Source organism: Empidonax traillii, unplaced genomic scaffold (genome assembly GCF_003031625.1).
Source record: "Empidonax traillii isolate 1590-97213 ecotype Southwest subspecies unplaced genomic scaffold, ASM303162v1 scaffold35:size4298261, whole genome shotgun sequence".
Lineage (NCBI taxonomy): Eukaryota > Metazoa > Chordata > Aves > Passeriformes > Tyrannidae > Empidonax > Empidonax traillii.
The window spans coordinates 158,311-175,466 of record NW_020955228.1 but is presented as its reverse complement, the minus strand read 5'-3'; positions in this window follow the sequence as shown (position 1 = coordinate 175,466).

The window sequence follows — 17,156 nt, the reverse complement described above, 5'->3', positions numbered from 1 at the left end:
AGAACACAAACACAGATGATCAGGAAATACTTTTTTTCTTATTATTTCCCATATTTCACAAGCATTTCCTATAATTTTAAAAGTTTCCCAGAGAAAATACACTTTCAGCACCAAGACAGAGCCCAGTGGAGTGTTTTCAGAAGAGTCTGATTGATTAGTAGTGAAAATGGGAGATTATAAGCACCAATACAAAGTGTCCACAGAAAAAGTAAAATAAACCTCATGCCTTTTGAAAAAACTAAGGGAAAAACAAGTCTGTTTTCAACAGTGAGAGCTGACTTTGAGTTACTTTTGCAAATGGCACAGAACAGCTTAATTTGTTTTCTAGATGAAGCAGCAGTATGATTTGGTAAATACACTCACTTTGACTGGAAATAAAAATATATGCAATTGCCTTGTAATTGATAGAATAAAAGGCAAAGGTACTTCTGGTGTAAAACTGGTTTTAATCCCTTTTCATACCTACAGAGTGTGGAACATAGAATTCATAGAGGGAGTGGAATACAAGGCAAAACCCGCTACTTGATAGCATGAGGTGTTGTCTGCCTTCTTGTAAGGTTAAGATACGTATAACATGATCTTTGCAAGATGCATTCAGACTTTCAAGTAGCATAGTACCACTAAATAATTAAAACAAGAGTAGCCTAGGAGTGCAATACTAAATATTAAACTCAAACACACAATTGCTCTCTTTCTTGTGCCTAGGCAACCAAAGCAACATTTAGATGATACATACATACAATTACATTCATCCTATGCAAACCCCCATCGCAAATATTCTTTCATGTAGTACTAATGCTGCAAAAAAAAAGTAGTGATCTCATTACTCATGCACAAGTTTCCGTAGTGTGTTTATTTGCTATCTAGAGTAACAATATACGAGTCCCATTCTTATTGCAGTTCCAGTTGTGGTGGGGAGAACAGCATCTCCTGGTTTTGCACACAGTATTCCCTCTTGCAAGTGACAGGGTAATAGGATATTGCAGTGAGAATACTTCTGGTAAAACTACTTGCCAGAAATATATTGCAGAATAAATTCTTCCTAAAAGGAATAGCTTTCTTTATGCCACCCCCACAAGAGCAAAAGGAAGAAAGAAAAGAAGATGCTGACTCTGGGCTGTATTGTTCTCTGGATACATGGTAATTTTGCACTTCCTTGACTTCTGCCAATAATTTTGACCGCACTGAGCTCTTCACAGAATTATTTTTTCTATTTCTGTATTTTATTCATAAAATGGTTTAATGTGGAAGTGTGCCTTTCTGATATTAATGACTAGCAACAATTTGTTCATACAGAATTCTTTCCAGGTTTTAACAGCTATTCTTCATTATTCATATAGAGAGTCTGATTTGTAAAGTACTGTTTATTTTCAGTCCCATATCCCAGCTTCTCTATTCCAAAAAGATGATTTCTGGGGGCTAAGGCTAATTAAAAGCCTCCTTTTTTATTTTTCTCCAGGTTTCCTTTGAGGATCTTAAAATAATTAATACTAAAGAAAATAATCATATTTGAAATATGGCAAGTGCCCCTTCAGCAGGGATAATTAAATGCAAAGACTATATTAAATAAACTTGCCCAGGTGTTTCACTGAATGAAGTAAATTTGTTTAAACATTGTCTTCTGTAGGAAGGATTAGATTGCTTCACCATCTTTGTGCATCTAAATTCATCTCAGGGCTTATCAAATTTGCTGAGTGCATGTCTGCATTTACAAGGGATTGAGTCATGTTAACAGAGGTTCTCAATGAAAACTGAAATGGTTCCAGGCATCCAGCATGCTTAGCTGTAGAAGCAAAATAATTAAGAAAGACAGCAGTTAATGAAGTTGCTAAGTAGAGAGTTAGACAAAGAGTTCATGTTCGTTCATTCACATCATAATGGCCATATTTGATACTTCATTTCTAACTAAAACCAAAATAAAGCAGTTTTAGAAGGCTCATTTTTGCTTATTTGAGTGGTAGAAGATGGAGTGCCAACATCCTCCCGCTATGCTGGCTAGCTGTATCACAACAATATGTAATAGCCTCTTGAGGGGCACTGCTGCCCAGTCCAGAGAATAAGACAGAAGAAAATGAAATGAACTCTGAATTATAACCAGAGTTAAGGTAGTCTATAAGGTGGTTTGCTGTGGCAGTAAGGATGCTCACCTGGAGTCTGGGATTCTGCTCCATGTAAGGCAAAGCAGGTACAACAACCCTATGGGAATTCCCCACTTCTGGCCAGCCTAGACCATGTGCATGTGTCTCTTGCCTATTTCAAAGACTTTTATTTTGTTACAGTATGAAAAATACTCGAGACGTATAAGCTCAGATGCCATGGGAATTTATTAGTTGGACAGCTGTAATACAGCACAACCTGCTCTCAATAGTAGTCACTTGTAAGATAACAATAAGCCTGGAAATAGGGATACAAAATCCCAGAGGGTGCTTGTGCAGTGGTGATACACAGCAATCTAACAAAATGTCAGTATCCCATTAACCAACTAGATTTACTGGGGTGGGAGATAATGTTAGGAGGTCTATCATACAGCTAAGCTCTTTCCTAGACCTGTGTATGATGTGCAGTCCCAAGCTCTGGCACAATCATCACTGCACTGTCCACATAAATAATGTGTCATTCAGAGCTGATGCTTTGTTTATCAGTGTAACTTCACAGGTAGCAACCACATTTATAAGTACTTTTCAGCATAATTTAGTCTCCATTCTACCATGTGTAGGTGAGCCATTAGGTAATGGTACAGTTAAGTAGCATTGATCACAGCTGTGTCTTAATTCAAGTCCACGTCAAGGCTGTCAGATAATAGGGACTTATGACCAACATCAGTCTTCTTTGTTGACAGCTTGAATACTGATTTGTCTTCCAGTGGAATTGGGCTATGGTGGCATTTGAATGAAAGTCTGCTAAAAGAAGGAAAATGATATATGGGTTTATTTTCAAACATGCCCCTGTGTGAATTAGGTGAGCAGAAATATTATACATGTATGGGCTGTGTACAAATATTCATCCACAACTGCCATGCATGTCTCTTGTTGATGTCCAAAATTAAGGGCCTCTATGGATTGCAGGTACAAATTGTCCCCATTAGTGCACCTAGCCCCAGTTCCATAATACGAAACCATATTTTAATTTATATGAAACAGATATATTAATCAAAAGGATGCCAGCCCTGTATGCAACTTCAAAACCATTATTCTAATAAGTAATTTTCTTCACATAACAGCAAAGTCTTAATACATGGTCTTTAGTCAACAAGACTGATGTGCACTGAAGTTTTTGTTCACAGATTTATCTTGCTTACTAGATAGAAACATGAAAATGGTATATGTTAGTTACATATTTCAGAATTAACACTTTAGTCATTGCAATTAGTTGTAAATCTCTCAGACTGTCACCTTATATAGGCATTTGCAATTAGAGTGCAGAATAAATCTGTGCCTGGGGACTCTGGGTATCCCAAAGCAATACGAGTATTGTCAAATGACCAGCCAGGATCACTAGGAACCAGTTTAGCTCTGTTTGAAGCTTTGTTTTATGCAAGTCAAGATCACACAGTAACTATTCCCTGGATGCAAACTGCCTGACAGGAAAAGAAATAACATTTCTTTTGCCCATTAAAAGATTACTGAGCAAAAAGATCAAGGCCTGTCCTATTGGCTTGACAGCTCAGCTTCCAGCTGTAACCTTAGTTCCTTGTTGGGTCTGATTCTATCTTTCAGGAATGTTAAGTGATGTTCAAGCTAAGAAACCTTCCATTTCTACAGAGATGGTAGGCCAGTGACCCTTTCTCTGATTTTACCAGCATAAAGCTTCAAAGCTGTTATTTTATAAAATGAGGCCCTAATATTCCACTGTAGATCACCTTCATTAGTCTCTGCAACCAGGAGAGACCAAACATCCACAAAAATATCACTTCCAATTTAATTTTGAAAGATGAGGCCAGTCTCACCTTAACTAAGGAATTTTCTGCTCATGCTATGGGTGTTGAGATCAGCCCCATACTATAGATGTACCATCTGAGAGATGCTAAACAGACACCTGTCAGCAGAACCAAAATCTGTGATCCATATACAGAAGTGACATGAAGGATCAAAGTCCAGATAAAGCAAGACTGTGAGACACTTTTAAGTATCACATCCAGCTTCCTTTAGTGCCCTCTGGAACATCCTTATTTTTTTTTCTGCTCTGTGGTATCAGGCCCTACATCCTGGCAAATAAAGGGCAGGATATTGCAAGGTTACCTCATATTTTTATTTGGCCTGAAGTTTCAGAGGACTCAGTGTCTGACAAAACCATCAAAATCAAAGTGAAATAGTCCTCCTCCCATCCACTTTTCTATTGCACTCTACTCTGCTGAGTTATGAAAGGGGGATTGCAAGAAAAGGAAAATAATTTGATTTTCTCACCACTTTTGAGCTCTCAAGCATGTTCTTCATAAATAAATAAAGTCTTTTTGGACACTGAGTCTTATATTTTACCCTCAAAGAAATTTGGCATAGTATATAGTGAAAACAATAATTGAATAGCACTTGGTAAACTATTGACTATAACTCCAATACCACAGCACAGCACTGCACACAGTCTAAATACCAGGGGCCTAATGTTCTGTAAATTAGTTGAAATGGAAAGTCCATATTCACTCTTCATCCTGATGAACTTGAGGACAAAACCCAAGAGGCTAAATACTAATTCTAAGATATGGCTTTTTTACCACCGAGTAATCTCACAGAATTCAGCTTTATGGCCATCAACTTCCTGCGGTATCAAATATTATTAGTTATTTGATATTTATATAGTTCTTACTGTGTCATAATCCTCATACACACTTATGCTGCTGCGAGCCAGAGCAATACCACTGAAGCTGTCAGAGTAAAACCACTGTGAGTGAAAGCATTCAGAGAATCATCACTGAGACAAAGATATCACTTTGTCTGCCACAAAAATGTTGCTAACATTAGGGTGAATGTGGCTACTGTTCAAAAGGGCACTGCAACATTATCCAGCAATGTGGAACAGGAAACGAACAAAAAATAAAAAGACCACATCTAATTGATATTTAGATATGGTAGGATGTAATTACTCATGCTGGAATTCATTCAAAGCATCAACACTCTGAATACTCCCTTATTTAAAAAAAAAAAAAAAAAAGAAAAGAAAAAAAACTACAATCAGTTCTTTACTGTCCACCAACAGAGAAGACTTAGATTTGGCAGCTGATTGTTAAAAATTGGTTCAATACATATTTCTATGTTTTTCATGTCATTGTTATGTTTGTTAAGTTATATTGCCTCAAATCTATGTCTGAATGAAGAAAGTGGTAGCTCAAGTAAATAGTACTCAGAAGTTTAGTCTTTACAAGTTTAGCCTTTATTTAATTTACCTTTACAGGTTTAAAATTCATTGTAAATGTTTCCTGCTTGTGTCCATTTTCACAGCACTCCTGAGAGAAATAAAAGAGCAGAAACACTTTACAGAAAGTTTTTAAGCAACTCACATTTAGGCCTAATAGGAAAGCTGGAGTATAAATGGTATTGTTTGGTCCATGTTTCAAATCATGACAGCATATCTAATGTAGATGTGTCTTTATATGACATTGGCACATCTGGCCAGGAAATTAATGTGAAAAGAAGGAAGTCAGATAATAGCTTATTTCTAAAGAACGCTGTCATTCATCTGAAAACCACCAGTAGGCATCATCTTTTCTAACAGCATAGGTATGATCATGTCCAGGGATCACATCTCTAATTTCAACATAGCTGGAATCTGAGCCCTAGAAACTTAAGAAGTGAGAGCTCCTAAACGTAAATCCTTAATGTCAACTGAGTGAAGAGGTTGACTATGAATAACAATTCATGTTAGCCAACAGACAAAAAGAGTAAAAATTATCACTAGTGTCAATGAAAATATCTCAAATCTACCTCTGACTCGTGCTTGTGGGCAACAGGTAGAGGAAATTATTATATCCAGAAAATTTTAACATTTGTAGAAAAAAAACCCCAACATCTTCATTATTGTCTGTCTTTAATCACTCCTATTACATAGGTGAACTCTAGTTATTTGGCTCAGTTCTCTCTGACATTTATTCACTGTGCTCCATTTAAATTCAACCCATGATGGACACTAACTCCGATGGATGTTTTAATCTGCACTGGTTGAATTTTAAAACTTGTGGCAAAGAGTTAAGAATGTAATCCTAGAAAATTCAAGCAGATAAACCTTAATTTTGCCAAATTCTTAAAAATAAGACACTAGTATCTATACTTATTTATGTGTGTATGTCTACCTTTTGAGCTCCTAGAGTAGGTAATACTGTCCTTAATTTCAGTTTTTATAAATGCAAAATGGCACCTTCGTACATACAGGCACACCTTGGAACACATGTTCATGAAAACAGAGCCCGAGGTGGCCCGACATTCTGGAACAGTCCAAGTCCAAAAATCCTGAAAATCAGACTTCCAAGACATAAGATTCTCATTTGCTAATTTAGACATTACATCTACAAGCACTCATAATGCAATCCCTTGCATTACCTTAGGTGATTTTCATGTGACATTTTCGTAAACCAATTTCTTAGGCTATATCTCTTCTGTGAAGCTTCCTTCTCCTTGTTGCAGAGTTACGGTTACAAGTTATATGTGAATCTCAAGTGGGAAGAGAGGACATTCACAGTTTCTCATTTTATCACCTGATTATTCTCAACTGGTTTAAATCCAGCACCGCCAAAGGTGGCAGGTACCAAAGTCTGGGGTCCTGACCCTCACAACTAGTAATTCTATGTAAATAAAAGAAATATATTTCTGTATCTAATTGCCAACCATTGGAAGATTTACAACTCCACAGTCCTTGGGTGAAATGTGCCCCAGTGGCACAAAATTATCACATCACCTCATGTACACTGCTCCTACCTGTAGCTGTATAATAGATGTTGTACCACACATATAGAACTTAGATGCTGAATGGAAGAGTGAAGAGCTGCTGCAAACACAGTTTTGGCTTGAAACATAGCCAAATAAGCTCAGCAAAAAATGTTCCAGACAATTGAAAACAAAACACTGACTGTACAAATTTATCCAAGTATACTTGATGAAGATGAGACTAATAAAAGCCCAGCTGCTTAGCATTTCAGACTTTTAGCACACACTGCTTGTATGTAAGATCATTTTGGTTCCAAATTGAATGTTGCTGGCTGGAGATCAATAGGTAGACTGAACATATGCTCTTTGTCTTGTTTTAGGAGAGAAGAATAACCGAAGTTAAAAAAAATGAAATCTGAAAACCAAGTCCAATAATGCAAACAGATTGTAAGACAGCCTCTTCCTCTCTGAAATGGTTAATATTAATGTCAAAATGTTTCATTTTTGCTGATTTGAGTCATGAAAAAGTCCAGTTCTGCATTACTTAACTCTCCTGTGCCTTAAACAAGACAACCAGACAATACCCGAACAGACCTTCCCTTTTTTATTATAGTTTTTCGGACATACTTTCATTAAGGGTTTTAGAAATTTTTCTAAGGCAAAACAGAATGAAATGGCTTAAATACAATTTAGTTAATACTGTCATATTATGATATCTCCATTCCCTCCTAAGAGTTATGCCCAGTGGCAGCAGTTTTCATTTCCAAAAATAATTTCTAACCCAAAGTTTTATTTTGCCACTATAAAAACTAGTAGCAAACATGCCACCAATAATGTTTGCCATCAAAACCTTTCAAAAGGTATCATATATGCATAAAAAATTGTGTGACATTCCCATACATATTTGTTCATTTTTTTAGACATGCAGTTCTAAGACCCTATATTGGTGACTTTAGAAGCTGGCAAAAATACTACAGTAAAGGACGTCAAAAGTTGCTCTACAAAGTTATTTTCTGGGCCTGTTAATGTCAATTGCAGAGTTAGTGCATGTTGTAGGACCCTTTTTTAAGACAAATCATTGTTAGAAGTTCTTGACCTAATTTTTAGAAGTGGATATTTCCATGCCTTATACTGTATTAGTTCATGGACTAAAACAGAACACATGGCTGATGAAGTAGAGGATGACATTTTTGTTTTCTTCCTAAAGTTGGTCACTTGATTTGAGAAACTTGGTGTCCTGCTGCCATTATACCTTAAAATAAGATGTCCCTGCATGTGCAAAACAATATGTATTTGCAAGGAAGAAAGTGACAAAACAGCCGTGCTCTTTTCTATAAATCACTATCCTCCATTTCACTTCTTTTTAATGGCACTCAGAGGAGCAGATGCGCTGCAGATCACGAATACAGGCCCATCGCTTCCCTCCTTGACGAGCTCAAGGGTGGCATTCAAGCATTCCAGGCACAATTCATACCGACCTTTGCACTCGGTAATCAATATGAAATATCAGTAATATTTGACTCACTGTTAGAAGTGTTTTGTTGCACTGCTGAAAGAAGATGAGGCTGATGGGAATCTGTGCCATCCCAATGGCTCCAAGGACACCTGGTCCCTGCACCTCTCCTTAGCTCTCTGAGTCATCCAGCACCAACACCCTGCACAAACTAAAATTCCCACTTGTGTAACATCAACTTCTAGAGGAAACTGTGCTGTTCCTCAGAAGGAAGCCAAAACGTATGAAAGACATCGCCAAAGGTTTATTTGCTTAAACCTGTAGGGAATTTTCTTAGTGAAAACTTAGATAAGCCAAATAACCCTAAGAAGAAAACGTTTCCCCCTATGAAAAAATACCCCACCAGTGGCTCCCTGCCAGCTCAGTCTGTCAGAAGTAAAGGACACCAGCTCCTCTTGAGTACCACAGTCCAAGACAGGTAGAATTGGTTCTGCCTGCATGAAAATCATCCCACTGGAGTGTACCCATTACAAAACCAGCATTGTGTCCTGGTCAACAGCAGGCCAATGCTACTGTTCCTAGGTATACTTATGGATATTATTTTTGTGAGTTACTGTCATTTCTGCAAAGGCAATAAGGCTAATCACAGAAGTAAAAGAAGCAGCATATAGCCGAAGCCAAGCAAGACTAATTTTAAAGTAGTACCAGACAAGGGAAGTTGCAAAAATTACAATTGTAAAAGCTTGGGTTATATTTCTGTTTTGTAAAAAATAGTGATATGCAAAAAGAAAGTTTTATTTCCTATTTTCAGTGCTAAGAACACCTACATGGGATAACATCATATTCATAGCTATTTTTCTCTACAGCTATTATCTGCAAGTAAACACACGATACAGCCTAGTGCAGTGAATGAAGGTATTATGAGACTGTAAGAATTTGTGCCTCCTTTGCAATCCTTGCATTCAGTTCTGGTCATTATGGATTTGTAATAGAAGGAGATTACCCAGCAATCTGCACAGCCCATATAGTGTGTCATATTGTCTCACTGGGACTTGGTGAGCTGCTCACAGTTTATGGATACAACAGAGCTAAAATGGAGTGTAAATACCTTAATGTCTTCTCTGCAGATGTCATTCCTGAACATTAGCTCTCCATCTGTAGAATATTGTTGAGCTGCTACAAATACGTCTATTCAAATGTGTCTTAATTTTTAGCTGACTATGGCTTTTTGACATGTCCCATCAAATAGCCAATAATGATGTATTTTTGGCACTCATAAAACTGCTTCCCATGTCTCTCGATTCCTCGCCCCCAGCGAAATGGCTGCAGTTATTAGCTTGTGCTTCACTGTGTCATTTGTGTTATTCTAGTTCCATGTGAAGTATGACTTCCTGCCATTTATTTGCTGATGGCAAGTAGCTGCCTTTCCCCCCCGAGGTTTTGTTTCCCCTCTAAAACATACTAGATTTTTTTTTCTGGCCAGGAGCATAGTTATTTTTCATTGTCAGTACATTGCTCAGTTTCATTAGATTCTGTTCACATCCAGCAATGTAAGTACTAGAGTTACTTAGCAACAATTAAACTTCTGGAGTATAATTAAGAGGTACTTTTAAAGTACCAAATCCAAACAGCATATAGTATACTATCTGTCTTGAACAAAAAAATACAACCACAGAAAAATGCCTTGGGACTTATGATTATGATCTTTAGTTGCTGTTGATCATCTTAGATTGTAGACTTTAATTCCAAAATACAATTCCATATGCATAGTAATGATTCAAACTGCCTTGGCAGAGTTCTTTAATTCTGTTTTGTGAAGAGCAATGAGTGTTTAATTTAATCTGCTTGGAATCAGCAAAACTAAAGCCCACTGAAATTCACTCCTCTCTGTGTTATTTCCATTTGTCAGAAGAAAATCCCAATTTTGTAGATTTGTTTATTCAACCTCCATTAAATATTGGTTACCAAAAAAGTCCTTTGTACACTTCTGGGTATCACAGACAGCTACCCTGGAGCTGTTGATGAAACTGGGACTGTAAACCTGTTACAAGGAATGAAAAACAAAAAAATCCAACTGAATGGTAGAAAAAAAATTAAACCAAGAAACAAACAGTTGAAGTCAGGATAGAAAGCAGTCAAAGCATGAAGGCAACAGAAGTGTCCATCCTATACAGTCCCATTTTCTGACCTACTTCATTATTTCCTTTACTGTTTTATGTACACTGTATTTCCAAACTGTGCAATTAGAGGATGTCATAGCACTGTTTGCTGCCTACGTATATTACAAGTGGTACTTCAGTATCCTAGTATTTCCTGGCCTGTTTAAATGACAAAGTATGCCCAGACCTCTTGGTGTTCAGCTTTGGATCTCCTCTGACCAGTCCCCTCCATAGCCTACTAGGAAAACTGGCATCTTTAATCCTTCAAGTCATAAATTGGTCGGACAAAATGGATTTGGGATGTGGTGAACTAAGTCTACAGCTGAACAGAAGAACCAATATGAAACCAGCACAAAGATCATGCTACACATGTAGTTCTGCATTAAACAGTGCCAGGGACTATGACTGGGAAAATGGTAGATTCTTTATATGTAAACTGTTCACATGATCTGTTTGGCCCTTGGCCATATGAGCCAGCATTCTCCCAGGCCACCCTGAGGACACTACAGAGTTTGAACTCCTCAAGGACCATTCCCAGTCTATAAAACAATGTGCCCAGTCACACTGTTTTATAGGCTGAGACTGTTTATATGGGCAGGGTATATCATGCCTATTAGTCTCTTTACCAGCAAATGGACCTTGAGGCTTTTAATGTCCTAATCTAGACGTAGTTTTACAGCCCTAACATCTCCTAATGCACCAAAGAGTATCTGCCCTATGATCTACACCAAGCAGATTCCCTATTATCTAGTGTCACCATACTAGGATTTGGAAATAGGAAAAAAATGATTATGATACATCTCTGCCCAAAAGAGCCTTTTCATCCAGTGGAATAGCACCCAGCACTTTAATTATATGCCATATGCTATTATATTTGTATATATTGGGTTAGATATGCAAAGTACTAACTTCACATTATGTTGTCACGGAAGAATTGCTCAGCATTCAGGTGGCAAAGTTTTTTACACAATATTAAAGTCAAAAGGTTAATGATTAGAACTGAGAGGAAAAGTACTACAAACACATTAATAGAGAATTGTTTAGAATAACTCAGGTACACAGTGTGACTCTTGGGGATGGTCCTGTGCAGGGCCAGGAGTTGGACTCAATGATTCTTCTGGATCCCTTCCAACTCAACATAGTCTGTGATCCTGTGAATTTGTATTAACTGTGTCATCCATATGGATATTTGTTTATTTGCTACCATTCAAGGCAATATTCTCCCCTCATATCTTTTTTTTAGACAAAATATTTTACTTCTGTCTGGTCTATCTATTTCAGATTAGGCTGTAGGAAAAATGTTCAAAGTACATTTTCTTTATTACTATGACAATTTGAGAGGGACTTCATGGCTTGACATGATTTGGGAAAAAGAAAGTATTCACAAGAAAGCTTGTGGAAGAAGGAGGAATATGTGATTTACCAGCTATTAGTTTGATAGTAGAGGCAGAAGGAAAGTACTATTTGACTGTCTATTACAGCTTTTTAATTTCCAGTCTATCCTTGCAGTAACACATACTCCACTTATGCTTTGTTCCTAAAATCAGGCTTACAGTCTGCACCCTAACATATAAGCAACACACAAATATTTGCAAGGTTTACAAAATAACACAAATTACGACTCACAACATTAATCAATTGTCCTACATTTTACTGGGGAAAGTCATCAGCAAAGACAATAATCATTAAAAAAAAGAAAACAAATCTGTCTCTCCATCAAGTTCAATATTACTAAAAACCACAGAAATGAGAGAACAAAACCAAACATTGTGGCAACTGTTTATAACTCAGATAGCTGGGAAAAACAAGCAATTTGAATACATTATGGAGGCAGCAAATGTCCTTCTAAATTGCCTGCATCTGAGGGTTCATATATATATATGCAATTCACATAGAAATAAATGCAAAGCTCTAACTATACTTTCTATTGCTCAGCAACTCAGAGAACCTCAGCATGAGTCTCACAGAAAAGAATGACAGGCTGGTAGTTTTAGCTAGAATATGTAATTTAACATAGACTGTAAAGAAAACGCATTTATTTTAAAATGTTTTCTTATTTGTTCTGGCAACATCTGAAGAGGAAGTGTTGTAGACCTCAGTTTGATTTCAGTCCTGCTAAGTGCTGAGAAACAAATCCTCACGTCACCTCTGACATAGCATAAAACAACCATCATCAACAGGAAACCTCACATCAACAACACTTACCTTACTTGTTCCAGGATAAGGTCATATATCTCCTCTGAAGTAAATACAGCAAAAATTGTCTTCATTTTAAGCATATATGACAAGGTACATGCTGTAGAACAAAATTCACCCTCCTTATCTGTGAGTGGGTGCTTTGGTCCCACTTACACCCAGAGCAAGCATTTCCCTGTAATGGCGCTGAGACAGTCATTTTTGAGCTTTTGAACAAGCTCCTCTGAGTGAAGCCTGCAGAGGTAATTGCAGGCCATATTAAATTAAGAGGATCAGATGGTAAAGTAGGGAGAGGTTAAATAATTTTAAAGCTATAATGGTAAGTTTGCCCTCTTCATAAAAAGTTTCTGTCTATAATGCTCTAAGGGATGGAAAAATCCACTTTTCTCCTGGCAAATTATTTCAGCTGACAATTAACATAATGAAAAATTCTGCAGCTTACCTTTACTGTGAAATTTTTTGAGTCCTTAATGTCCCCCTGTGGGAAGACTCTTTTGGAGTCCTTTTTGCAGCTAAAGACAAACAAAATCTGATCTTATTTAATATAGGACTTGAAACTAGACCTAGGCAAATTCTCTACTTAATTACATAGGTTTATGTATGTATATGGTATATATGTAGCTTTTAAAGTCAGGGTATCTCCCTGCAAGGATTACTCCTGTTTTGGAAAGATATTCTTAATAAAACAATAATAGCTCTGGCATAGTTCTATTGCAAACAGCCTTCACTACAGTGAAGTTTCAGCTGGAAAATGTACCATTTTGGTACCTGGTACTGATAGCAAGAGGGATGGGTAATAGGAATGAGGCTGAGAGCTGCCCCTGACTGATGAGCAAAGCACTTCTCTGCTGTCTAGGAGGCCAGCAGAAATTGAGATGGTAACCCTGAGTATCAGCAGCATCTGTGAAATGGCTACAGCTCCTCGCCTGTGCAGGGAAGTACTCTTGTATCCCAGTACATAATAGAATGCAATTGGCAAGCCAGTGTAGTTCCCAATGCACACCTGGTCCTTATCAATGCTCTTTGGGCAAGATAAAATGGAAGAGCCATGAAAACATGAAAGCAAGATTAGGAAATGAGTTTCCCAGTGTTGACTGCAAAAGAAAAAGGATTTATATTGCCTGCTAAATTTACTGCCTCTGCAGCTTTGTTAAGTCTTTGACATGGTTATTCATGACATTCTCCCTGGGAGGTGAGAGAAATTTGTTGGGGAAGTTGGAGTTGTTACAGGATGAGAACAAAACTGGTGAGAAACACCCCAAGCCTTTTCCAAGAGCTCTTTGGCAGAGTGGGAGGATGTTTTTCAGAGGATTCATCAGGATCATAGCTCATAAGGTCTGCCCCTTAAGCTAACCCACATAAGAGCTGCTTTAGCCTGAGGGGACTGAGCTATCTTGAAAGATGTGCAAGAAAGTTATACACATGTAAATTAGTGAAACAGGGATTTTGTGTGTCTGGTTGAATTTAAAACAAATAAATGAATAATGGTTGGGGGGGGTTTTGTGTTGTGTCCTTTGGCTGAGGTAATTTATGGCTAGCAGCAGCTCCTGACACTGCAGAAACAGTCCTTGTAATTCTATGGCAGTGTACAAGTGACAGCAGGTGACAAAGTAAGAAGAGTGTCTTTCAGACACCTGGTTATGCTCTACTCAGGACTGCTGATTGCTTCATCCCCTAGCACAGTACAGGTCTGGAAAAACATGGCAATGCCTTAAGGCCACCTTAGCCCACATCTCCTTCAATCTCACCCACACATTCCAAGGAACCTAGTTAGTGCTTCTCCTCTTAATACTAAAATTAGAATGAGGCCAGATTAACCTGCTCCTGGTGGATATTCTCCCTCATTTCAATAATTCAAAACAGGTCCAGGGGCTGTAACTTGCACAGTGAGAAGGAGACAGGCAGTATTTTTCATGTTTAAGGGAGACTGTGCATTTGTTTATCTGAAGCAGCTGGTATTTCTGAAATAAAAAATAAAACATGATGCTGTGAAAAATGTGTAGGTCCCACATTACTTGATAGCGCTTCCATCACTCTATGAATACAGGACACACTGTCAGTCCATTTACACCTTTGTGGCTCGGTAATGAAAGTCTTTTGTGAAGTAAAAAGAAAGAAAAGCCTAGAAAAGTTAAGCCTAGAAGCTAGCCATTACTCTTCTTGTCGGTGGCTGTATCTCAGTGAACTTTATAAGTAATTCATGATATTCCTTTTTGTTTTTCTTACCCCACAACATAGTGGGACTATCTACTGAGACTGCGATTCCTTGTTGGGCTTAACAAAGAGTCAATGGTTGACCAAGAAGGAACAAGGGAGTCTTGTGAATCTGTCAAATTGCGGGGCTATTAGATTTTTTAGCTAAATTTGAGAGGAGAAAAACGTCATCTAGAAACAAAAAGGGCATACTCAATCCATATGTCAAAGCCTAACAAATCCTGTCTTTGATTTGGGGATTGTGAATGGATCAATTAAATGGATGTTACATTCCTGAATGAACCCTTGTAGCTTCTATCCATTTGTGGCACGAAAGCACTTTCCTAAGTGGGAACCAGAGGTTCAGGAAACAAAGGGCTCTTGAACCCACTTTCATTTCCTGTTCACAAAGAGCTTAAATCTTCAGATTAAACAAGAAATTAGGACTTCCACACTTAAGTAAAATAATAAATGAAGCATCTCCACAACAGCTGCACTTCTGGCTAAATGATAAAATATGTAGACAGAAGCTTTTCATCTGGAGCATTTCCAGAGAGTATTTTTGAAAGGTAACAGCACTTCAGACGCTGAGGACTATTTGTCTGCTCCCTTTCACAAGCAATAACTCTTCCATAGAATATAGAAAAGCATCAAGGGACATAATTTTCCCTTCCATTCTGGGGAAGGTGATAGCTTCAGAGCCAGGAAAACAGCTGAAGCCAAATGATGACAAGGTGCCTGCAGCATCAATTCACCTTTAAAAAGTTACATCATAAACCACAAAGGCCAGAGCAGGTAAGCATGCCAGGACCAGCATGACTTCCACTTTTCATGGTCAAGATGGAAGAGGTGGCTTCAACCACTGCAACACTGCCTAGACGTGATATATATGTAATTGAAGCAGCTGAGAAAAAGAAAGGAAAACCAGAGGGCATTGCAACAAGGGTCTGTGGAGACACCCAGTGCCATGAACCAATGGGCTGGATGTTCTGCCTCAGCAGCTTCTCTGCCTCAGTGGGTGTGCACAGTAGCTCAGGGAGCTGTACTTGTCTGAAAACAACTGGTAGTGCAACAATCCCCCAAAAAATATGTTGTTAAGGTCAGCAACCATGCTCCTGGCACCATCATAGTTTCTTTCTTCTCTCCACAACTGATAGCATGTATCAAACGCAGGGATTTCAGTTCCTGACTGTTTTTGACCTTGTGACTTAACAGCCTCCTCCCCCAGACTGGCAAAAAACCGGCCACCTCCTCCTTATCTCAGAGATAAAGTTGGTACAGCATGTGGATATTTGCTCACTGCAACGACAAAAAAGTTAACTTCAGTTTTGCTTGTCTATGTGAATAAGTTTGCCTTTGCGATGCCAGTAATGATGCCTGGCCTCTGTAGCTCCAAAATATCACCAAGAGAAAGAAAGTTTCTGCATTTCCCATAAGAGATAAGCTGATCAGGACATTGGAGGAGAACAATTAGTAGCACACTGCTTTTATATAAGGCTCATCCCAAGTGTCCAGGCACCAGAAAAGGTTAGTTCAGCTTCGCTTCTCCCTTTTGCAGGTGTGAGAAGACTATGATGGAGAGCAAATTACTTTGGTGAGGTCAGTCTTGAGTCACCTGTGGAGCAGGACACAGGTCCCTGGTGCTAGGGCTTATTCATATCGTCCTCTGCCACCAACACGCAGTGATTAAGCAGTGAAGCCAGTCTCAGAAACCAGCTCCAAATCCGGTTCATTAAACTCACACTGAGTAATGAAAGGTGCCTGAATAAGCTTGTTCCTGCTCCCTTCATGAACGTGTCCCCCACCTGCAGGACATGGTGCAGAGAGATTGTCAGGTTTCACACATTCACCTGGCACTCAGTTATTTGACTCCTGCATGATGCAGAGTCCCATTTACAAAGGAGCTTTACAAGGCATATCCAAATCAAAATCAGATTAATCATGAGTGAAGTAGCTAATAAGTACAGTCTTAGTGGAATAGGGACTACTGGCTTTTAGCTTGGTTACAGAGAAACAAATAAGCATACACACAGTCTACCTGTCTAACTCTAGCTCGACTATTGCCTTTGAATCCTCTAAACATGACCAATCAAACATAGAAATGAAGTCAGCTGAGACATAAGGTCCTTGCAAATGCTGCAAAAATTGATGGTTGTGTAAAAGAGAGATGTCAAAAGTACTCCTGTTGTAGGAAAGAATCCAAATAGAAATGGTTCCACTGCGAAATATCTAATCTAAAATATTTACTGATTTATCTAGCAGGTTAATTACAGCTAAAAAAAATTGGAAAACAGAAAGTTCCTG